Source organism: Callorhinus ursinus, unplaced genomic scaffold, assembly GCF_003265705.2.
Source record: "Callorhinus ursinus isolate GAN/ISIS: 27379988/994484 unplaced genomic scaffold, GSC_fseal_2.0 scaffold6, whole genome shotgun sequence".
Classification (NCBI taxonomy): Eukaryota; Metazoa; Chordata; class Mammalia; order Carnivora; family Otariidae; genus Callorhinus; species Callorhinus ursinus.
The window spans coordinates 5,216,390-5,242,353 of record NW_027397068.1 but is presented as its reverse complement, the minus strand read 5'-3'; the positions used below and the strand labels follow the sequence as shown (position 1 = coordinate 5,242,353).

General features: G+C 36.4%; 1 pseudogene; it reads left to right on the top strand.

The window, feature by feature from the left end:
* Positions 1 to 1,100: 1,100 nt before the first annotated feature.
* Positions 1,101 to 1,872, top strand: LOC141372948 (proto-oncogene serine/threonine-protein kinase mos-like; annotated as a pseudogene).
* The last annotated feature ends 24,092 nt before the right edge of the window (positions 1,873 to 25,964 follow it).

The window sequence follows — 25,964 nt, the reverse complement described above, 5'->3', positions numbered from 1 at the left end:
TCCGTTGCTCCGGATACCTGTGCTCTCTAAGCTCACTGAAGTTTCTGATGTTCTGACCACCTCCACTTTCTTGCACTCCTCCACCCCAGCCCTCACCACCTCCCTGTCTGAATTCCTTCTGATCCAGCCTACACTTTATGGCACATCATTTCAACAAATCCCTCATCAGAATCACTTCCCTCTGTGCCAGCCCTGCTCACTGAAGACCCTTCTCGGGCCTACCATTTGCTCTCTCTGCTCTTGTGCCCAGACTCCTGAAGACTAACACAGAACATCATGCTAAATATATGCTGCCTCTTACCTCAGCTGACAGCCCCAGGTCGCTCTGATTAGCCCTATTTCCATTCCTTTCAGTGGCTGTCCCTAAGGTCTGTCACTCCCTCCAGGCATCATATCCTCTCCCCAAACTCTTCTCCCTAGGCAGGTGTTACCTCACAGTTTACAGGGGAAAAAAAGAAAAAAAAAGTGTCTATCAGGAAAGATCTTTCTCATCCTCCTTTCTCTACAGAAATACGCTTATTGAGAACTGTGCCACCTTTTTCTCATGTCCTAAAGGAAGAAAACTTTTAATACTGTCCCTCCATCTGTTCTTTAGATCCTATCTGCTCTCAGTTACTCAAGGTCTTTATACTCTCCATGACCTCTTCTCTTTCCTGCATCATCAACTTCCTCTCAGCTGGATCCTTCCTTCAGCACCATATAAATTTGTTCACCTTTCTTCCATTTAATAAAGAGCCTACCTTTGACCTCTCCTTACTTTTTCCCTTCTCAAGTACCTCTCCCATAAGAGTTGCTTCTACTTCCTGTCTCCACATCCCCTTTTGCATCCCTCAGCCTTTTGCTCTTTGCGGCTACGTCAACCACACTATTGAAATCACTCTTGCTAAAATCATTTCAGTCACGTCCACGTGTCCAATTTAAAGGCTAGGTTTTTATTCTCTTACTTGTCCCCGCAGTATTTGATGCTCTTGGTCAATCCCATGTCTCCAAGTGCTTTCTCCTGATTCTAGAATAGCATTCTCCCTATTCCTCCTCTAATCTCTCTCACCAGTCTTTCTCAGTCTGCCTCCTGGTCTCTTCTTTCTGTCCATATCAAAAAAATGTTTAAAAACAGATGGGCTGGCATCCCAGTGAATTTCTGGGCTGAGCTCAACATAGCAAGTCTCCATCGTGACAATATCGTGTACATTGTGGCCGCCAGCACACGGGCCTGTGGGCTTGAATAGTCTATATGCCATAATCACGGAGTTTGGTGGCAATGTCAGTTTACAGCAAGTCATAAAGGGTGCTTTCAGTTGCCCTGACGAGGAGGAAGGGGGCCTCACTGCTGTGCCAGAGGGCAATTAAATTTGGGAACGTGTACACTTGCACACATCTCAGGAAATACGCACTCCCTCGATATGGGAATGGCCTGCTTTTTCATCAGTCATAAAGCATTGTGCCCTTGCATCCGAGGCTGGTAAACGTTTTAATCAGTGAGCAAGATACCTGCAAAATTGGTGACTGGTTGCTCTGAGAAACTGCAAGATCTGTGCTTCCGCAGACTCCTCCGTACCACCCAGATGGCACACACACCCACCCGGCCCCAGAACTCCTAAAAGGAGAGACCATGTGACCGAAGCTGACATCTGTTCCTTTGTCATCACTCTCTGGCAAGTGACTAGCAAGGAGCTGCCTTCTCAGGAGAGCTCTACACTGCAGCGGCCTATAACCTTCATCAGTCTCTCCCAGCAGTCGTCTTCACAGACTGTCTCTGGGAAAAGGCTGGAGAAGATCATCCAATGCTGCTGGGCAGCCAGGGCTTTGCAGCCGCCAAGTGCAAAACTTGTGGTTGATTTTAACTCTTTAAAAGCTAAATTTGGGGGTGCCTGATTGGCTCCATCAGTAGAGCATGCAGGGTCATGAGTTCAAGCCCCATATTGGGCATGGAGCCTACTGTAAAAAAAATTTTTTTTTAATTAAAAGCTGAATTTGGCTGACTCTAAACCTGTATCAAGATAAGTTCTTGTCTCTGTTTCTATTCATTTTTAAAGAAATGAAGATGTAGGAAAAAAAAAAACACTGATAGGAGGGATTTTTAGAAAATAAAAGTACTAAAAACTTAAAGAAATTTTCCCGAAGTCTTGGAACTTTATTATCTGTGATTCTACTTCCTCAAGGAAAAATTGTTTGTAAGTGGCCTTTGAATAACCATTAATTGAATTGGAGAGCTAAGACTAAACCATATATATATATAGCCTGTATATAATTTCTATGATATGAGTGCGTAAGTGCAGAAAGGCTTTGATTTCATCAGATAATGAGGCTGGAAGACAGACTGCGTGGGCTCACAACTTGGCTTTGAAACTCGCCTGCTGGATGAGCTTGAACAAGTCACTTAATTTCTCTCTGCCTGTTTACTCATCTATAAAATGGAGATAACTTCTGTGCCCAGGTGCCCAATTGCTCTAGCAGCCGCCTGGTCAGTACATGCAAAGTGCTCAGCACCGTGCCTGGCGCATTGCAGTCACTCAGTAAATGAGAGCTTGCTGATATTGTTACAGCTACTGTTAGGATGCTGACTTCTCCTGAAGCAAAAAGAAGTCAAAATATAAAAATAATAATAAAAAAATGAGTGTGTCATGTTGAACCTAAAAAATGGTCATAAAAACTCTTTTAAAAAAATCTTCAAACCAGAAATTTCTGTTCACCTTGTATATTTATTTATGTTACTCCCCTAACATACACCCCTTAGAGTGGCCTAAACAGTTTGAAAACTCTATTAGTCAATAAGCAAGAAAATGCCAGGAATCTAAAATCTGTCTAGATTAAGTAACTGCATTCAATGCCCTCTCAAAAATCTGTATTCTCACAAAAAGGGATGAGAAAAGACAGCAAAACTGTATCTCAAATATATTAATCTCATTAGTTTCTCCTGATTTCTTTACTTTTTTATTTTTGGTGTAAAGACAAAGGCCTTAGTCTCTCTAGTTTAATTCTAGAGCTTTAACGGTAGCAAATATACTAATTGTGCACCTACTGTGTGCCTGGCATTGTTCAGGGCACTAGGGATGAAGCTTAAAGCCAACTGTGGTTCTTAAAAATGGGTCTTATGCTATTTTGTCAATTGTCAGTATTGCCTATGTTCGTCTCTTAACATTGTATATTAAACTAAAATTCTCATTTTAAAGTTTAAATAACAGTAACATAAATATTAAATGCTGGAATCAAGAATAAAAATCAGTGTCTTTGCATGTTTTCATTTATCTTTTTAAATTGATCAAATGCCTACTCTGTGCTAGAAAATGTGAAAGATAGTAATTATCTTTTTCAGAGATGTTTCTTTTATATAAAATTAGAAAGCAGAATACTGCTATCATTATAGATCTTATTGAACAGTTCCGATAAGTGGCTTTTTTGGTTTTGCTGGAATCTAAATGCATCACTTTTAAATTTTGGGTCAGTGGAACATAAAAAAAGTCTTAAACAATTTATACTTCACATTCATCAAGGTAAAACATTTCCACATAGAATTTCTTCAAGAAGAAAGCATATTTCACAATATGCATAACTGTGTTTCTTTACTTAACTGGAATAAACTATTGACAAATTCATCTCTAAGAAACCAATTACAAATACAATTAATAAAAGTCCCCTACTTCTAACATGTCTTTCATCGTATTACATGTAACACATGATAGAGAAATATGTCATTAATAATCATAATTATGTAATGTCACAATCATCCAGGTGTTCATTAAATTAACAAATATTTATGTAATCCTCATGATGGTCTGGTAGGACAAGCTATATCTTCTTTTATTCTATACAATGGCAAAAAGGAGGTATTTTAAACATGGTGTATGATATAATAATAGCTAATATTTATTGATTGCTTACCTAATAAAGTACTTTCCTAAATATCAATTCATTTAATCTTAACAAGTCTTGCTGTTGGATACTGTTATCCCCATTGTAAAGTTGAGGAAACTGAGGCACAGTGGCACAGACCCACCCACAGTGACACAGACACACTAGGAAGAGACAACTCTGTAGCCTGGACCAAGGTCCTGTTCTTGGCCCCCATACTGTATTCTCATGGAGCAGTCTCCGTCCCAAAACAATTTGCTGCTGTCTCTTTCTATTTGCTAAAACATACAAGTTTTTCTTCCATTTTTTTTTTAATCCTAAGAAAAATGTTCAAAAGTATGACCTGCTTCTGTGTCTCCCATCAAGTAATAATGGTTCTGGTATTCTGGACATTGATTTAGGTGCTTCTTTTTATCTCTAGGTTCTTTGAAAACACCTATCATTATAATGCCTGTGCACTCAGACAAATATATGAGACATGCTTTAAAGAAGAGAGATAAATTTCCTCCTGGTCTCTATTACATTTTAATAGTGTGAAGAATAATGCAGTGGACAGATAATGGAGTAAGGCAAGGAATTGTGGGAGGAAGCTTCTTTAATGTTTTTTGGCTGAATCACCAGATAGAAACTCAGACCTTGGCTACCCTGGCGTAGATTTCTGAATCTTGGACCAAAAAGACAGAGAAATAATAGTAACACTATGGTGCAATAGTATAAACGCTGCGATATACATCTAATCCATGAGATTTATAGTGGAGGACTAGGCTAAATGTTCAAGTGTTTTAATTAGGTTTTCTTGTACTTCCAATAATAACTGTCTTTGGACAAGATACACAGTGTGTCTGTCTTACAATGAATTCCACAGTATAGAACAATCAGCACTGCTACAGGAAGAATCTAGGTTGTTTACATATCAGATACAACTGCATAAATTACCAGTGAAACAAAAATGCCATGTATAAAGATACTAGAAACACATCAGGATGAAACTAACTCTACATTCTCATGTTTTCACATTCCTTGGGACATGAGTGCCTTCCTTTCCTGGTTTATTTGCTTGTAAATAATTGAGTTAATTTAACAATTTTAGTTTTATTGGGTTCTGTTTTCTCTAAGTTGGGAATGGAGTGGAGGCGTCTTTCAGCCCTGTGTTCAGGCTCTGCCCCTATGGGGGAATCTCTGGAAGACGAGTCTTAGCCATTTGTCACTCTCACCTACCATAGTCTGTCAGGCTTCAAGTCGGCAGCAGAGAGGTGAGAACTTGTCTCACAAGGCCCCGTCTCACAAACGCCTTCTGAAATTGTTCATGCTAGTGGCAGCTTGCCAAGAGCAGCTGGTGCCCTGGGGAAAGGCAGGGAGCCTCCCAGTTAGAAATAGCTCTGTGGGGCACCTGGGTGGCTCAGGTGGTTAAGCGACTGCCTTCGGCTCAGGTCATGATCCTGGAGTCCCGGGATCGAGTCCCGCATCGGGCTCCCTGCTCGGCGGGGAGTCTGCTTCTCCCTCTGACCCTCTTCCCTCTCATGCTCTCTATCTCTCATTCTCTCTCTCTCAAAGAAATAAATAAAATCTTAAAAAAAAAAAAAAAGAAATAGCTCTGTGGATCACCCCCCAAAAGCCATTCTTCCTGCAGCTGCCATGAAGGCTGTGGACACAAGGAAATTGTTTAAGTTCGGTGTTAGTTCCAAATGTCACGTTGGTGACATAATTTTGAAAGAAGAAAATTAATTATGATTTAAGTTCAGTAACTTAGAAGACAAGAAACTACAAAAGAAGTGCAATAATTTACATTACCAAAACACCTTTAACATTCAGAATTTAAAGCAGTTTTTGTTCCTGAAATGAATATAGTTCCTATCGCCCAGAGAGATTTGTAGCTTAGCGGTTCTGGACTTTTTTTATCTTATTTATGCTAAGTGAAATGCACAGTACCTGATACTTTTTAAAAATATAAAGCATAACAACATTTATGTGTGAATATGATAATATTTACACAGAAATTTCTCACCTTACATTGCTCCAAAATATATGTAAGAAAAAGTTAACTTGAATTAATAGTGCGCTTATGAGGAGACTTCCTAAAAGGTGGATTTTTCACTTCTAAATCCACTTTCACCTTTCTTAAAAGTTACCTTGCTTATAATTAGAATATCTTATTGTTATTTAATCTTTATTTTCTTACAGCATTTGTGTTCAGTCTTTTTGAGTAACATGATAATATCACGTTATATTAATCTTCAAAGTGACAGCAAATAACAGTGGTGATGGAGGTTAGTTCGTTTTATGCTGATTTCTTTTTGTTGCTGATGTTTGACGAAAAGCAACATACAATAAGAGAAGGCTAGTAAGATACTGATCCTGAATAAAGGATTCACCTTAGACATTGTTTTGTTGGACATCTGTGTCTTCTCTCTCGTTTCTATATCGAGCTGTCAGTCCTCACAGTGCTGAGTTCACAAAAAGTCATAACTTCTGTACTGTTACATTCTACCCATCATTACATCATACTGTTCAATATTATAACTTCTGTACTATGATATATTTCTATCTTCCTTAGTCTTATTTTTACCTAAGCTTTTTAGTTACTAAAAATTTAAAACCGATATCTTTATTTCTAAAATCAAATCAGTACAATCATAATTATCCAGTTTATATATTGTTATTTTTGAAATCTGTAGCCATAGTCATCACTAAAAAATAGTATTTTATTTTTAATTTTTAATTTTTTAAAGATGTATTTATTTTATCTTATTATTTTTTAAATTTTTTAATTTTTTTAAAAGATTTTATTCATTTATTTAACAGAGAGAGACAAAGCAAGAGAGGGAACACAAGCAGGGGGAGCGCCAGGCAGAGGGAGAAGCAGGCTTCCCGCAGAGCAGGGAGACGGATGCAGGGCTCCATCCCAGGACCCTGGGACCATGACCTGAGCTGAAGGCAGATGCTTAACGACTGAGCCACCCAGGCGCCCCAAGATGTATTTATTTTAGAGGGGAGGGAGGAGGGGCAGAAGGAGAGGGAGAGGGAAGGGGAGAGAATCTCAAGCAGACTCTCCACCAAGCGTGGAGCCCAATGCCAGGCTTGATCTCACAACCCTGAGATCAAGATCTGTGGGGAAATCAAGAGTAGATGCTCAACCAATTGAGCCACCCAGGCATCCCTAAAAAATAGTATTTTAAAAGGTACACAGCTCATTGCTGTGTCTCAGCGTCTGATCTGATAGCCTTTGATGTTCTTCCATAGTTTATGTGAAACCCTAGAGAGCAAGAGATACTGGTATAAATAACATTGAGAATCTTAAGTCAGAGAACCTGGGCTCTAATCCTGAGTTTGTCACCTAAGAACATTGTGACATTTAGAGAAATCTGTTTTTGTATGTATAAAAATAGAATAAGACATCCTTTCTCCTTTAGTTGTTTTGAGGGTTTACAAGCTATGATTTAGTAAGTGGCCAACACCATGCATGACCTCCAATAGGTGGTCAATGCATGTTCCTTTTCCCTCCCTCATTTGAGTCCCAGTTTCCTCATCTGTAAATCAGCGATAATAACACCTTGTTAGTTCAGTGGGGTACTAGAGCTGGCTTATACCAGCTCGTGAGAGCTACTTGCTAAATTTTTAGGAACTTTGCAAACCAGTTTTTAAATACAGCCAATAATAAAGATTAAATGATATAAATTTACAACTAAACAAACTATATTAAAACACAAAGGTAGTATATATTTAAAGTGTATCACTTTGTAAGTATTTTGCTATTACCTATGTTCTTGAGGTTATTTAGGTGTACTGTATCTATGTGGTGAAAATATTATATAAAGGACACCAAATTCAGTGTGGAATTGGCCGTGGTGGGAATATTTACAATGCAGAAATTGTCAAACTCTTTAAATCTGAGATTTTTTTTTTTCCTAAGAGAACTGGTTGCTAACATTTATCAGCACTATAGATATCTAACTGGGTTTGAAATGGAAAAGCCCTCCATACATGTAGATAATTGTAGGGGTTCCTTCGAAGTTTAAAGTCTAATATTCCTATAATGTTGAAAACATTTTATGACAAGACAGACAGATGCTATTGGTGATCATTGAAACATCAACAGTTAATAGTAGGTTGACTATAAACTTGGAAGGAAATAGCCCTGAAGATTGGGCATGAAGATGATTGGATCCTTGGATTCAAAGAGATTTAAACATATGACCATAATCATTTGGTAGGCATGTATTTCAGGAAGTAAACTCTGCAAATAGCCCTAAATATTATTTAGTCTCTCATTCTAATTATAATCTGTAATTTAGTGGCTTCACTTTTAGAATAGACATAACAATACTGCATCTTCATTCTTTACAGTGTTATGATATACATTTATAAGATGCCTTGTTGATAAAAAAGATCAGTGAGCCTTGTAAATGACTTTTTTCTGAAGTCAAAGGTGTTTGCCGCTGAAAATATATTTTAATTATTTGAGACCATGATAGCCACCAAAAAGGGGTAAGGGAGGGTAGGTTTTACTCAAAACTTCCTGGAAAAGAAAAAAACTGAAACTTTTAAATACAAGCTAGCAGTGAGGTATTTCTATATATATATCTCAATTATTATTTGGAGTATTTTTTCTCATTAGTTCTGTTAAAAAAAGCTCTAATATCCCATAAAACTCTACTTTGAAGCAGCTATTTGCACCTAAACTTTTTTTCATTTTCAGGTAAAAGATGAGTCTGCTAAAAAAGCAGTATCAGCATGCCAACTTTGAGAGAATAAAAAATTATAAATTGTAATGTTTGGGAAAATACTATAAAGGAGGCATTTTGAAAATAAAATCTGGAAAATATAAAGAATTAGGGGCAGCTGGGTGGCTCAGTTCATTAAGCGACTGCCTTCAGCTCAGGTCATGATCTCAGGGTCCTGGGATTGAGCCCCGCATGGGGTTCCCTGCTCAGTGGGAGGCCTGCTTCTCCCTCTCCCGCTCCCCCTGCTTGTGTTCCGTCTCTCGCTGTCTCTCTCTCTCTGTCAAATAAATAAAAAAAAATCTTAAAAAAAATATAAACAATTAAGAACAAGTTAATATTTGAATATTTCCAGCAATGATTTTGTTTTATTTCTCTTACACTAAAATTCATTTTACTTATCCAAGAGACCAGCTTCTATTACAAATTACTTTAGTATAAAGTAAGTTATTTTAATCTAATTATGTAATTTTATCCTGATTATGTAAAATAGCATTTTATTGATAAATTTTCTCCCAAAATTTATATTTTGCTTTTAAATTATTAAATTATTTTCCTATCCACATTTTTCTTAGATTCATGCATAATGTTCTTTTTTTATTGAAGTATAGTTGACATACAGTATTATATTAGTTTCAGGTGTACAACCTAGTGATTCAACATTAATATATACTATGAAGTGATCACCTAAATAAAGCTAGCTACCATTTGTCATGATACAAAGTTGTTACATACTATTAACTGTGTTCCCTATGCTGTACATTGTATCCCCATGTCATTGGGGCAATGGCAAAAAGGCAACTTACTGAACGAGAGAAGATATTTTGCAAATGATGTAACTGGTAACGGGTTAATATCCAAAATATGTTTTTAAAAAACCCACACAACTCAACATCAAAAAAATAAACAATCCAATTAAAAAATGAGCAGAAGATCTGACATTTCTCCAAAGAGGACATAGAGATGGCCAAACAGACATATGAAAAGATACTCAACATCACTAATCATCAGACAAATGCAAACCAAAACCACAAGATATCATGTCACACTTGTCACAATGACTTTATTTATTTATTTATTTTAAAGATTTTATTTATTTATTTGAGAGAGAGAATGAGAGAGAGAGAGAGAGCACACCAGAGGGGGCAGGGTCAGAGGGAGAAGCAGACTCCCCGCTGAGCAGGGAGCCCGATGTGGGACTCGATCCTGGGACTCCAGGATCATGACCTGAGCCGAAGGCAGTCGCTTAACCAACTGAGCCACCCAGGCACCCTGTCACAATGACTTTTATCAAAAGACAAGAAATAGCAAGTGTTGTCAAGGATGTGGAGAAAAGGGAACCCTTGGTGGGAAAGCAAAATGGTGCAGTGATTATGGAAAACAGGAGGGAGTTTCCTCAAAAATCAAAAATAGAACTACCATATAATCCAGCAATTCCACTTTGGGGTATTTTCTGCAAAGAAAATGAAAATGCTGATTTGAAAAGATATATATACACTCCTATGTTCATTGCAGCATTATTCACAATAGCCAAGATATGGAAACAACATAGTGTTCTTGTGACATTGTAATTATGAGATTGGGTTTGGTCTCTATTGCTTACTGATCATGAATAAATTAATATAATTCCTCTGATTAGTTTCTTGCAGTCATAAAAACTAGGAAAACAGTACCTAAGAAGCAGTCCTGAAAATGTTTTTATCAAGCAAAAGTTGATTTCTACAAATGTTCCTATTGAAGATGATATAGGACTTCTTCTCACACTCGAGTGTATTTAGTAGGTAAACTACTATACCAATATCATACAAGAGTTCAAAATTCCAGCAAGAGAGCAATCCTCATTAAGACCATTTTAAGTTTTGACTAAAATATAGAACTTAAAAATAAATGAACGTCCACAACACTAAAAACTGAAATTGGTTGTATTACATACATGAGACTGTAAAGAATCTGTCCAAATTGTAAGGCATGTTGAAGGTAGATTAAGGAAAATTCAGGCAGACCTCAACTCTCACATGAAATGAAGAACATTTGGAAAAAGGTGCAAGATATTTACAGTACCTCAAGTCTACCCCATTTGTCACTGACTGCAAAGAATGTGGGTGTTCACCCATTAGAAAGCAAGATAAACAATTCTACATGTTCCTTCCACAGCAACATGTGCGTACATCATATTCCAATGGGGATAGGAGTTGATGGAGAGATACCCTACCCTTTGTCCTTGGAAGACAATTCTGTGGTACATTTTACATGTTTCTCCAAAGGTCCTCAACGGAATAAAGCTCTAGTTGTCCACAGTTGTAATGAGCTCAAAAACAACATTTATGACTTTCTCTTCTTACTCTGCCTCACATTCTTTCACTCTAGCTTCCTGGATCATGCTGCAAATTACTTATACCTGAATCCTGTGCTAAGGGAAACCCAAACTAAGACTACTTCCCTTTCTTAGACTTCTCTATAATTTTATTCACCCTTTAAGACTTAGCTCAGGGGCGCCTGGGTGGCTCAGATCGTTAAGCGTCTGCCTTTGGCTCAGATCATGATCTCAGGGTCCTGGGATCGAGCCCCACATCGGGCTCCCTGCTCGGCGGGGAGCCTGCTTTTCCCTCTCCCTCTACTGTGCCCCTGCTTGTGTTCTCTCATTCTGTCAAATAAATAAATAAAACCTTTAAAACAAAACAAAACAAAACAAAAAAAGACTTAGCTCAAACAGGGGCACCTGGGTGGCTCAGTCATTAAGCATCTGCCTTCGGCTCAGGTCATGATCCCAGGGTCCTGGGATCGAGTCCCACATTGGGCTCCCTGCTCAGCAGGAAGCCTGCTTCTCCCTCTCCCACTTCTGCTGCTCTCTTGCTGTGTCTCTTTCTGTCAAATAAATAAATAAATAAAATCTTAAAAAAATAAAAAAGACTTAGCTCAAACATTACCTCCTCAGAAAAGCCTTACCTGACTGCTCTACTTTGATTTAGATATCTCTTTTATTATAATATTATAATTTCTGATTAACTGGAGTCTTTCTCCCACCATCAGATTGCAGCGCCCCCCACCCCCAGGTATAAATCAGGACACTTTCCTATTGCTTTTGCACCTCAGTGCCTGGTACACGGTAAGCTTTCAATGTATGTGTGTTAAATGGGTGACTGAAATGAATTTTAAAAAGAGTAAAAGGAGAAGAAAGAGGAAGAAGAAGAAATAAAGATAGTCTTCTCTTGCTAACATAAAATAGATCAAGATTTTGTGCCTGATCATCCCAAAATGCAGCGCCCCATAACCCAACTATATTTCCTTTTTTTGGCTTACAAACTCATCCCATAAAAATAGCCTGAAAAAAGCTTCCGTATCTTAATTCCTGAGTGAAAGGTAAAGGACTTGGTAAAGTGAAGGTGTCTGAGATTTTTTCAGCAACATCAGGAAAATAGACCTATCTTCTTAGCCAACTCCTACAAGAAATTATTTGGTAATTCCCTTGATAGATAATTCTGAGGAACAAAAAAAAGTCACAAGGTTACACTTGGAAAGTTATTAATACCTACAACAGGAGTGGTAGCAAACCCTGGAATGGTGGAGCAAAACCCAGGCCAACAGTGAATGAATGCTGTGCTGTGCCAGGTGGGACATACACAGACAAACCAGGGGTCTGCAGCAAGAGCTAAAGAGGAAGGGGCTTGCCAATGGGATGCAGAGCTGTGGCTGCCATGGTTAATAACTGATGGTGTGGTGAGACAGATGGAAACCACTGGCACTTTTAAATGGAACTTTCAAAAACACTAGAAACACTTTATCCCTTTACTTTAGGGCAAAGGAAGAGCAGGAGGGAATCCAGTCTTGCCAGAAATAATCAAGTTAACTAGGTATGCAGGTACGATGCTGACTTTTTGTCTGATATGGAAACTCTTAAATTAGGAAAAAAGAAGGCATGCAGTATAAATGTAAACCTTCTACATCAATATATTATAAACTGTAGTTTGTGACCAATTAATGAAACATGGGATCAGTTTATGAATCTTGCCCAGTATCTTTAAAAAAATACAGTAAAATGGAATAGGTTCAAGTAGAAAACATCAGAGGAATTTACATACATGATGGCACAATTGAGTTTTCTTCCATCTTCCTTTAAAGAAGACTGATTTTGACAATCACCCACAGACAAGATTACCATAGATTGCCATTGTGGAGGTCCAGAAGTCCAACAGAGAAGTTCCAGCATACTGCTGAAGAAAAAAAATCCAAGATTGGATGTACTGAAGGGGATAAGAGGAACAGCTTTACTTTACCCCTAACATTCTGCAAATCTCACCCCACACACCCTACTCCTTGGCCAGCTGCCTGTACATGCTTCAAAGGTGGCAAGTGTGAGCCTCTGCAGATGGCAAGCTTTGCAGGTGAGCAAATGCAGAAAACCAGCCTGATTCTGTAGGATTGGGAGAAAGTACAACAACTTGACAATTCAGCACCACCCTAGTGAAAGCAATGGGAGTTTTTCAACAACCAACCTGACTTTGCAGGAATACAATCTTAAGAATTTAAGAAGGAAAAAGGAGTGTAGAGCAGGCATATCCATAGAAAATGTCTAAGAAATCCTCAGAATCTCTAGCAAGAGTGACAGAAAGTGTTTCTCTTCTGAAGCCCATCAGTAACACTGGAGGATATGACTGCTTCTTCAAATGTGAAGGCAGCAATTCGAGAATTCAAGGAACATGAAAAATTAAGGAAGCATGACACCGTCAAAGGAACACAATAATTTTCTAATAACTGAACCCAAGGAAGTGAAGATCTGCCTTTTGCCCCATAAAGAATTCAAAATAGTTGTTTTAAGGAAGCTCAGCAAGCTAAAAGAAAACACAGACAATTCAGTGGAATCAGAAAAACAAGACACTATTAAAATGAGAAGTTTAACAGAGATATAGAAATCATAAAAAAGAACTAAGTAGAAATTCTGGAGCTAAAGAATACAATGAATGAAACAACAAAAAATGCAATGGTGAGCATCAACTACAGACTTGATCAAGCAGAAGAAAAATCTGTGGACTTAAAGACAGCACATTTGAAGTTATCTGGTAGGAGAACAAATTAAAAAGAATGAAAAAAGAACGAAGAAAGTCCATGTAAATTATGGAACATCATCCAAAACAAAACAAAATCAAAATAATTTATGCATTTCAGGAGTCCCAGAAGAAGAATGACAGAAAGGGACAGAAAGCTTATTTGAAGAAATAATGGCTGAGAACTTTCCAAATCTGGAAAGAGATTTGGACATCCAAGTTCATGAAAATTATAGGCCCTGAACAGATTCAATCTGAAGAGAGCCTCTCCAAGACACATTATAATAAAACTGTCTAAAATTTAAAAAACAAAGAACAAACCCACCCCAAGACTGAGAGAATTTTAAAAGCAGCAACAAAAAATATTATATATGAAAGAAACCCCATCAGGCTGTGAGGGGATTTCTCAGCAGAAATTCTGCAGGCCAGTAGAGAGTGGTTAATATATTCAAAAAGTCTTGAAAGAAAAAAATGCCAACAAAAAAATACTTTACTCAGCAAAACTGTCCTTTATAAATGGAGAGATAAAGACTTTCTCAGGCAAACTAAAGCTGAGAGAATTCACTACCACCAGACCTGTCTTAGAAGATGCTAAAAGGAGTTCTTTGAGCTGAAATGAAAGGATGCTAATAGCAACATGAAAATATATTAAAACATAAGATGCATTGATAAAGGTAAATATATAGTCGAATTCAGAATACTCTAAACTGTAATGTGTTGTATAAACCACTTAACTCCAGCATGAAGGTTAAGAAACAAAAGTATTAAAACAAACTAGAGTTAGAATAAATTTTAGTGGGCATACAATATAAAGAGATATAAATCATGACATCAAAAATATTAAATGTGGGAGGAGTAAAAGTGTAGAGTTTTTTTATGCAATCAAAGTTAAGTTGTTATGAGCTTTACAGAGACTCATAGCTATAAGATATTTTTGTAAATTTCATGATAATCACAAAACAAACATCTCTAGTAGACACACAAAAGATACGGAGAAGGGAATCAAAGTATATCACTTTTGAAAATCATCAATTCACAGAGGAAGGCAGTAAGAGGAAGAAAAGAACTACAAAACAGGTGGAAAACAATTAAAAGATGGCATTAGTAAGTCCTTACCTATCAATAATTAGTTTAAATGTAAATGGATTAAATTCTCTAATCAAAAGATATAGAGTAGCTGAATGGATAAAAGATAAAGAGGAAAAGAAGGCCCAACTATATGCTGCCTACGAGACTCACTTCAGCTTTAAGGACACACACAAACTGAAAGTGAAGGGATGGAAAAAGATATCCCATGCAAATGGAAACCAAAAGACAGCAGGGGTAGCAACACTTAATACGACAAAATAGATTTTAAGTCAAAAACTGTAACGAGAGACATAGAACATTATTATATAATAATAAAGGAGTCAGTTCAGCAAGAAGATATAACAATTGTAAGCATATATATATATATATATACTCAAAGTCAGAACATGTAAATATATTAAACAAATACTAACAAATCTAAAGGGATAATAATACAACAATGGGAGGAGCCTTTAATACACCACTTTCAAAAATGCATAAATTATCCAGACAGAAAACCGATATAGAAATAGTGGACTTGTATTACACGTTAGACCAAATGGGCCTAACAGACACATATAGAACATATCATCCAACGGCAGCTGAATACACATTCTTTCCAAGCACACACCAAACATTCCTCAGGATATATCATATATTAGGTCACAAAATAAGTCTTAATAAATTTAAGAAGTTTGAAATAATATATCTTTGCAAACAACAATATCAAATTTGAAATCAGTAATGGGAGGAAACCTGGACAAATTTATGATAAGGTAGAATTGAGCAACATAGTTCCAAGGAACCAATGCGTTAGAGGAGAAATCAAAAGGGAAGGTGAAAAATATCTTGAAACAAATGAAAATAGAAATACAACATACCAAAACTTATGGGATGCAGCAAAAATAGTTCTGAGGGGAATTTATAGTGATAAACACCAACATTAAGACAAAATGTGACCTCAAATGAACAGTGTAACTTTAAACTTCAAGCAACTACAAAAAGAAGAATAAACTAAGCCTAAAGTTAACAGAAATAAAGAAATGACGAAGACCAAAGCAGAAATAAATAAAATACAGACCAGAAAAACAACTAAAAAGGTATTGAAGCTAAGAGTTGTTTTCAAAAACATGAAGAAAATTGACAAACCTTTAGCTAGACTAACAAAACAAACAAACAAAAAACAACAACCAGACTCAAATATGTAAAATTCTAAATGAAAGAGGAGACGTTAAAATGGACACTACAGAAATAGAAAGGATCGTAAGATACAAATTGGATAGCCTAGAAGAAAAAGTTAAATTCCTAGAAATATACAACCTACCAAGACTAAATCATGAAAAAATAGAAAATCTGAATAGATCAATAACAAGTAAGGAGATTAAATCAGTATTCAGAAATCTCTTAACAAAGAAAAACCCAGGGCTTGATGACTTCATTGGTGAACTCTACCAAACATTTCAAAAATTAACACCAACATTTCTCAAACTTTTCCTAAAAATTAAATAGGAGAAAACACTTCTAAAGTCATTTTACAAGGCCAGCATTACTTTGATACCAAAGCCAGACACAGGCATTTCAAGGAAAGAAAATTACATGCCAATATTCCTCATGAATCCTCAACAAAATACTATCCAATAGAACTTAACAGCACATTAAAAGGATCATGTACAATGATCAAGTGGGATTTATCCCTGGGATGCAAGGATGATTCAACATACACAAGTCAATACATAAGATATACCACATTAACAGAATAAAGTCTCAATAAATGCAGAAAAAGCATTCAATAAAATTCAATGCCTTTTACAATGAAAACTCTCAACGAATTAGGCGTAGAAGGAACTACCTCAACAAAATAAAGATCATGTATAACAAATTCACAACTAACAACACACACAATGGTGAAAACAAGGTAATACCGCCTACTCTGACCACTTCTATTCAACATATTACTGGAAATCCTAGCCAGAGCAGTTAAGGAAGAAAGCTTATGAAGTAAAAACAAACAACTAGGACTACATCAAACTAAAGGCTTCTGCACAGTAAAGGAAACAGAAATGCAAAGGCAACCTGTGGAATGAGAAAAAATATTTGCAAAGCATATAACTGATAGGGGTTAATATCAAAAACACATAAGGAACTCTTAAAACCCAGTAGCAAAGAGACAGTTTGATTTAAAAAAATGGGCAATGGATCTGAATAGACATTTTTGCAAAGAAGAATATAAATGTCCAACAGGTACATAAAAAGATGCTCAACTTCACTAATCATCAAAGAAATGTAAATCAAAACGACAATGAAATATCACCTCATATCTGTTAGGATGGCTTTTATTAAAAAGACAAGAGATAACAAACGTTGGCAAAGATGTGGAGAAAAAGGAACCCTTGTACACTGTTGGTGGGAATATAAATTGATGTAACAATTATGGAAAACTATATGGAGGTTCCTCAAAAAATTAAAAATAAAACTACCATATATTCTAGCAATCTCATTTCTGAATATATACCCAAAGCAAACAAAATCAGTGTCTCAAAGAGGTACTTGCACTGTCATGTTTATTGCAGCATTATTCACAATAGCCAAGATATGGAAACAACAACCAAATGTCCACTGATGGATGGATGGATGAAGGTGTGATTGATATATATATTATATACATATATGAATATAATATAATGAATATATATATAATGAAATATTGTTCTGCCACAAGGAAAAAGGAAATCCTACCATTCGCAACAACATAAATGAACCTAAAGGACATTATATTATGCTAACTGAAATAAGCCAGATGGAGAAAGACAACTACTGTATGATATCACTTATATGTGAAATTTTTTTTTAAAAGTCAAATTCATGGAAACACAGTAGAATGGTGGTTGCCAGGGGCTAGGATTGGGGAAGTGGGGACATCCTGGTCAAAGGATACAAGTCTTTTGTTATAAGATGAATAAGTTCTGGGGCACTAATGTACAGCATGGTGACTATTATTAATAACACTGTATTGTATACTTGAAATTTGCTAAGAGAGGAGATCTCAAGTGTTGTTGCCACAAAAAAAGGGTAACTGAAGTGACGAATGTGTTTATTAATCTGATTGTGGTAATTATTTCACAAAATATACATATATCAAATCATATGGTACATTTTAAATATATAGTTTTATTTGTCAATTATACCTCAGTAAATCTTGGGGGAAAAGAACTGTTTAAAAAAATGTCAAGCAATATTTTGCCTATTGGGAATGTAGGTTTACTCCTATTTTTCAACTGTTCTTACATGATTTATGAAATACAATGGCTTTTGGTTATTCTTTATAAAATTACAAACTATGAACCCCATGATGGCATTTTGCTAAATAGTCTTGCACAGAATGGCTTTTGAACATGTATTGAATAAAAATACAAAATAAGAAAATCAGAATGTTCCCATTTTTGTGAACACATGTAAACAAGTGCTGGGTCACAATATAAAATGTTGGCAAATATGTGGAGAAAAAGGAACCCTTGTACACTGTTGGAATGTAAATTGATGTAACAATTATGGAAAACTATATGGAGGTTCCTCAAAAAATTAAAAATAAAGCTACCATATAATCTATTTGAAAGTCTCTGGAACAGTGCTTTCCCAAATGTGGTTCAGAGCCCACAAATCATAATGGTCCAGATAAAAACATGGCTTCCTGACCTCGCCTCGGATATTCTGATTGAATAGGTCTGAAGTAGGACCCAGAAATATGCATTTTAAAGAAACTACTCATGATTCTCACCAAAGCATTGAAGTTACAGACACAGATGATAGCAGCTCTAGGGTTGCAATGAACAGATGTAAAGAATAGCATGTCATTTTACTTTATAGCATTACAGAGGACTTCCTCGTGATTATAACATGGAGAAGACCTTAATTCTTTTTTTTTCAGAAGTATAGATAAGATACAGTGTTATATTAGTTTTGGGTGTACAATGTAATGATTCAACAATTCTATACATTACTCACTGCTCATCACAATAAGTGTAGTACTCTTAATATCTTTTATGTATGTCACACATCTTCCCATCCACCTTCCCTCTGGTAATCACCAGTTTGTTCTCTGTATTTAAGAGTCTGCTTTTCTGTATGTGTCTCTGGTGTTTGTTTAGTTTGTTTTGTTTCTTAGGTTCTATAGATGAGTAAAATCATATGGGTATTTGTCTTTTTTTGTCTGACTTCTTTCACTTAGCCTTATACTTTCTAGGTCCATCCATGTTGTTGCAAAGGGCAATATCTCATTCTTTTTTATGGCTGTGTAATAATAAATATATATATATTTTATTTATTATATGTTATAAATAATATAATATATATAAGATATATATATATATATATATATTCTTTATCCATTCATCTATCAGTGGACACTTGAGTTGTTACCATAGCTTGGCTATTGTAAATAATGCTGTAATAAACATACATCTTTTCAAATTAGTGTTTTCATTTTCTTTGGGTAAATACCCAGCATTGGAATTATGCATCATGTTTTAATTCTATTTTTAATTTTTTGAGGAACCTCCATACAGTTTTCCATAATGGTTGTACCAATTTGCATTCCCACCAATAGTGCATGAGGGTTCCTTTTTCTCCACATCCTTGCCAACACTTGTTATTTCCTGTCTTTTTGATTTTAGGCATTCTGACAGGGGTGGGGTGATATCTCATTGTGGTTTTGACTTGCATTTCCTTGATGATTAGTGATGTTGAGTATCTTTTCATGTGTCTGTTGGCTCTCTGTATGTCTTCTTTGGAAAAATGTCTATCCAAGTCCTCTGCCCATTTTTAATCAGATTATTCATTTTGTTTTGTTTTGTTTTGCTCATGAGTTGTATAAATTCTTTATATATTTACATCATTTGCAAATATCTCCTTCCATCCAGTAGGTTGCCTTGTTCTTTTGTTGATGGTTTCCTTCACTGTGCAAAAGCTTTTTATTTTGGTGTAGTCCCAATAGTTTATTTTTGCTTTTGTTTTCCTTGCCAGAGGAGACATATCTAGAAAAACGTTTCTACAGCTGATGTCAAAGAAATTACTGCCTATGTTTTCTTCTAGGAGTTTTATGGTTTCAGGTGTCACATTAGGAGAAAGACCTTAATTCTTGATAAAAAGCAGTGTTGCATAGTGGTTAAGAGGATTTTTGTGAAATGAGACAGACTCACATTCTAATCCGTTTGCCATTTGCTAGCTGTGAGATCTTAGGAATCAGATTTATTTTGTTTTTATAAGTGGTGCTAATAACTACCTACTGCATAGTGTTAAAAGGATTAAATAGGATAAAGCAACTGGTGCATGGTAATATAAGAAATATTAGCTATTATCATCTTTAGGGATTCACCAACACTTTGAGAAAAATTCTATACAACTTAATTTTGCAGACATTAGTTGAGTGTGCAAAGAACTATGCTAAGTGTTTTTGGAAATGCAAAGATAAAAAACAGACTCCGATTTCATGGATCTTACAATCAGATATGGTCATGGGCTTTTACAGCAGAAAACCAGATTGACCAATCCACTTCTCATTTAATAAATGAGGAAACTGAGACTCCAGAGCCTAAGCGAGGTGCCCAGAATTGTATAACTACTTATAGGAAGAGTCATAAATAGAACTCAGACACCTGAATCCAGGCCAGTGTCCTTCCACCAGAGTGGACCTCAATTCCTGGCTGAGAGCTCAGTCCTAACAGTGGTGTGCTGGTAAATGTTCTTTGGGTAGAAAAATATGTGTATATTTTTATATGTAATTTTATTCTACATGTTACTCACATAAAGAATATGTTGGGGCACCCGGTGGCTCAGTCAGTGAGGTGTCCAACTCTTGATTTTGGCTCAGGTCATGATCTCAGGGTCATGAGATCCAGCAGAGTGTCGGAGTCCACACTGGGTGTGGAGCCTGCTTAGGATTCTCCCTCTACCTCTGCCCAACCCCCCACCCCCCCCAGCTTGCATGCACATTCTCTTTCTCTCTCTTGAAAAAAAATTTGTAAGACAGTTTAAAAATGATGATAAAATATACAACACTTCTTAAAAAAAAAAAGATAGTAGGAAGAGAAAAATGAAGGGGGGGAAATCGGAGGGGGAGACGAACCATGAGAGACTATAGACTCTGAGAAACAAACTGAGGGTTTTAGAGGGGAGAGGGTGGGGGAATGGGTTAGCCTGGTGATGGGTATTAAGGAGGGCACATATTGCATGGAGCACTGGGTATTATACACAAACAATGAATTAGGGAACACTACGTCAAAAAAATTAAAAATTTAAAAAATATATACAGTACCCTTTATTATAAATTTCATATGCCCAGTTGATTTTCACCAAATACTTTTAGCTGATTTTTGTTGAATTATATCCATAGCCAAACTATGGTTACAATTTAACCAGGATTTGACTAATGGGATTGTATCTCAATTCACTAACTCTTTTTTTTTTAAATTGTGGTAAAACACATAAAACTTATCATCTTAACAGTTTTTAACTGTACAATTCAATAGTGTTAAGCATATTCAGATTGCTGTGCAACCAATCTTAGAATTTTTTCATCTTGCACAGCTGAAACTCTATAGACATTAAACAACAACTCTCCATTCCTCCTTCTCCCCAGCTCCTGGCAACCACCATTCAACATTCTGTTTCTAGGAATTTGACTACTCCAGATATTTCAAAAAGTGGAATCATACAGTATTTGTCATTTTGTGATTGGCTTATTTCACTTAGCATAATGTCCTCAAGATTCATCCATGCTATAGCATTGAAAGGATTTCCTTCCTTTTTAAGGCTAGGTAATATTCCATTTTAAGTATGTAACAATTCTATTAATCCATTTATTTGTTGATGGATTTGGGTTGCTTCCACCTCTTGGCTATTGTGAATAGTGCTGCTATGAACATGGGTATGCAAATAATCACTTTACAATCCTGCTTGTAATTCTTTTGTATATATACCCAGAAATGGAGGTGCTAGATCATATGGTAGTTTTAATTTTTTTGAAGAACTGCCATATTGTTTTGCATAGTGGCTATACCATTTTACATTCTCACCACAGTGCAGGAGAGTTTCAGCTTCTCTCTATCCTTGACAAAACTTATTTCCTGTTTTTTTTTTGTTGTTGTTGTTGTTGTTTTTGATAGTAGCCATTCTAATAGGTGTGAGGTGATCCACTGACTCTTTACCCAATAAAATTATTGTCGGTAAGTCTGCTGTATGAAATACTATTAAACTACTTTTCACTTCCATACAGATTATATGCATTAAACTAAAATCTTTTAGGTTCAGCATACTTACGTTGAATTTAACTCACTCATCAACATGAGTGATTACTGAATCAAATAATAGTTTTCCAATAGTAGAAGAATATTTCTTCAGTTTTCTGTGCTATTCACAATGGAACAGCTACAAACAGCATGAACAGTGGAGTCGCCAAGGTGTGCTCCATGGCATCTGGAGGTAGCGTTCCTACTGATAACAAGCAGGCAACTGGGCTGGAGAGGGAGGTCATGATGGCTGCATGGAAGGGACTAGACCATACAACATGCTAGCCCCAAGGCAGCTTCAGGCACCAAGGAAGACCCTAATAAATTAGGGTCCCTTCTGTCACCAACAAGCGAAGAGTGGGCTGCATCTGTGAAAAGAACAAGAGTGCCGTCATCTGGTTCTGGCTGCACAAAGCCTAGACCCAGTGAGGCCCTAGCTGTGGAACCCATTACAAGCTGGTGCTCCACCAGTTGGCCCACTGAGCATTTGCACTAACTTATTCAAAATGTGCTGTAAAGTTTCTTCTTTCCAATAAAGACTAGCCATTGGCATTAGCTCCTTCTCCCATTAAAAAAAAAAAAAGTTTTTAAAGTTAGTTCGTATTAACATTTGCCTCATCACTTCCTTAAATCTAGATGAAAGATAGGCCAACTTTTTCTATAATGGGCCAGATGGTAAATATTTTAGGCTCTGTAGACCATACTGTCTCTTTCAAAACTATGCAACTCTGCCATTGCAGTGCGAAAATAAACATCAATAGTATATAAGTGAATGTGCATGGCTGTGTTCCAATAAAACTTTATTCATAAAGGCAGATGATGGGAGAGCCCTAGTTTTCTGAACCCTGGTTTAGACAATCAACAAAACAATAAATGATTAGTCTTGCTGCTTGACAATTTCCCTTATGGCAGTGCTCTCACCATTGTTTACTTCAGGTTACCAACAGGAAGTTACTGAAAGTGAAGTTAGAAAGAGATGCATAGAAGCATGCCATTTATAGCCTTCCCACCACACAGATACAGTAGACATAAATAATTAAATGTAGTAAAATACTTAGGAAGTGATAAATATAATCACCTATGTTTTTAATGTAATTTTTTTCTAAGTTTATATAATTTAATTTTTATTAATGGCTGTAATTAAAAACTGGCTCATGAAATTCCTAAAAATTTAACAGTTGTTCTCACAAGCCAGTGTGGACCAGCTCCAGCATCCCAGTGGTTCGATGCCAGTCTTCTGCCAGTCTTCTCAGACAACTGAGAACCAATCCAACCCCTGCTCCTTGTTCCCTTTCAAACTTTACAAAAATGTTCCTTCCAAAAGAGGTCGGAAACCTAATTTCTGGGTGTGTATCCTACTTGCCCATAAGCTAATTTTTTATTTTTAAAAAAATGAACCTCCTCTTCCAGTAATTATTTAGGCAGTCTAGCTTTAAGGTAGTTAAATTTCTGACCAAACTTGCAGTGTATTGGATCTTACAGAACTGAACAATCACTCATGTGTTTGTATTGAGTCACATTTGGTTTAAAAGAACGCATATACTCTTTAGAAGTTTCTGAAATTACAGCACTACTCAGTCTGGGAATCGATAACTTTGGGTAGAAAGTAAGATGGATATAAGATAATGCATGTGAGCAGAATCAGGTGATCTGTATTTTAACTCAGCCCCAGCATACACAGTGTAATCTTGGACAACCGATTTCACTTCTTTATTTGTCTCAACTTTCTCTGTTATGCAAACTAAGGGTGGTAATAATGCTTGGTACACTTAAAGTTTGTGAAAGCTAATATTGCTAAAGTTATTTGAAAACATTGGCTAATGGGGTTTTGGAAATATAGGTCAACGTTTATCATCTTGACATAAATGTGAGACATTAAAGATTGTAATTCCATGAACCTGACATAAACACTGTAAGCTTTGAAAAATGTGCCTAGATTCTTAGGGCAAATTGAAACTACCAACTGAATTTAGCTTTTTAATTTTTATTTTCATTTTCTTTAATGTTCTCTCCCTTTCTCCCTATGCCGTAAGTGATTGAGAGGGGATGGCTGAATTTATTCAGACATGGGTTTTTGTGTGTTATCTTGGATCTGGAATAGACAGACTGTGGTACCAATACCACTATTTCCATTTTTCCTTTCTCTGCCCTTCCTTTCTTACTCTATACTTTCCATCCTCTTTTTTTCTGTCACTCTTCCTTTTTTCTTACTTGCCAAAATACAATGTATATCCAAACATTTTAGCCTCGTGTGACCTTTGAATCAGTCTGAGGCATAACGTTACCTAACAATGTATATGGTTCTCTTTTAAGTAGGAAGCAACCTAGATTCTAATGATCACTGAGTCCCTACTTATCAGGCCATTGTATTACCTCATCCTTTTTCTGTTTCCAGGTTGTTTCCAGGCACTACCTCCCACTTTCCTTATGGGTACATGTACCAAAAGACAGCCCTCCTAACATTAATATACCTCTTTAATAAAAAAGACACGAGGAAAGGACATGGGCTGTGGGTAGTTGAGTTCACTCTGATAAAGCATAGCCTTGGCATGATAACTTTTGTTCTATGTCTTCTGTAAAGCCCAATTCAGTTTATGCTCTAGTCTCATGAGAATGTCAGCCTGGCCCATGGGTCCTTCCAGAGCCTGACCTATTTCCCTAGTATGAAGAGTCACTGTGACATCTGTTTGCTTAATATCCCAATCTAATTATTCTTTACTAGTATTGTACATAAAGGTAAGTGTTCAAAATCACAAGTTGGAAAATATATTTCTCATTTTTTAGTGGAATACCATATTTGTACTGAAAAGCTTCTGTTAATGAGTACTTTGTTGGGAGAGTAGTTGTAAAAGGGTCATCTAGCCCTGGGTTTTATTTGCCCTTTGTATGTATATGGATTTGAAAGAGAAAACGCTTGCTTTTATATCTGCTAAGATTAGCTACAAGTAATTGTGGTTAGCTTTGCTGAAACTCCCCATCCAAATGATGCAAACAAAAATCACAAAGCACGGAGCTTTAGGTTTCAGAGGTGACTCACAAAGACTAGCAATCCATCTTGGAAGTCTTAGCAGGCCTATTTTTGGGCTTTTCTCCACACATGGCAAGGCTGAAGAATCCCAGGTGTTCTTGCTGAGAGCAAAGTGAGAGCGTGAAGATTGCCCTGAGAAGCAAGAACATGCTCATTAAAGTAGGTTTCTTGTGGGAGGTGAATCCAACTGGCAGTTCTGTTTCTCCTTGTGGTGACCTCTTTCCTTGTTAGAGAGGGGGTCTGATGTCCAAATGTATCCGGGTTTAATGAGTTGCAGTTCACTGGGGACCCAGAGAGGACAAAAGAATACCTGCTTGGTGAACCAAGAACAGTATATTGCTTGTTTCCTGGATTCTATACCATTTAAACAATGTAAAAGTTTTCCTTTTGTGAGATCTTTCTATCCCTTGGAACTCTGAAATGGTATATGTAAATATAGGAAACCGAGAGCTACGGCATAAATAGCTAATCCAGTTGGCTATATTAATGATTCCCTTATGATAAAATCACTAAACTCTTCAAAAATGATTTTGCAAGACCAGCAGACATTCATCTCTCTATCGCAAATGAAGATGGAATAAACCTAGAGAAACTCTTCTCATAGGTCTGCAGATATAGGATGGCTAATCAGGTGAACAATCTTTGAATAATAATAAACTAGGGAATTAGGTCACCACATTGGTTGTTTTATTCTGTTGGATACTTATTAATGGCAAGAATACTTTGTCTTGCAGGGCATATTTCAATGAAATGGCAAGTAAATGTGATTTTGTTTTTTTGTTTTTTTTTGATTTGTGAAATCAACAGTGAGAAATTATGTACCACGAAATTGTGAATAGCAAAGTGTCAATTTACAGATGGTCAAAGAATATAATTTTATATGAAATATAAAGGGTGTAATGTCTGTATAAGAAAATGCATAGCAACTAAAGCAGTGTCAAAGCTTTAAGGAACACCAAATGTGTATCAGAAGCTA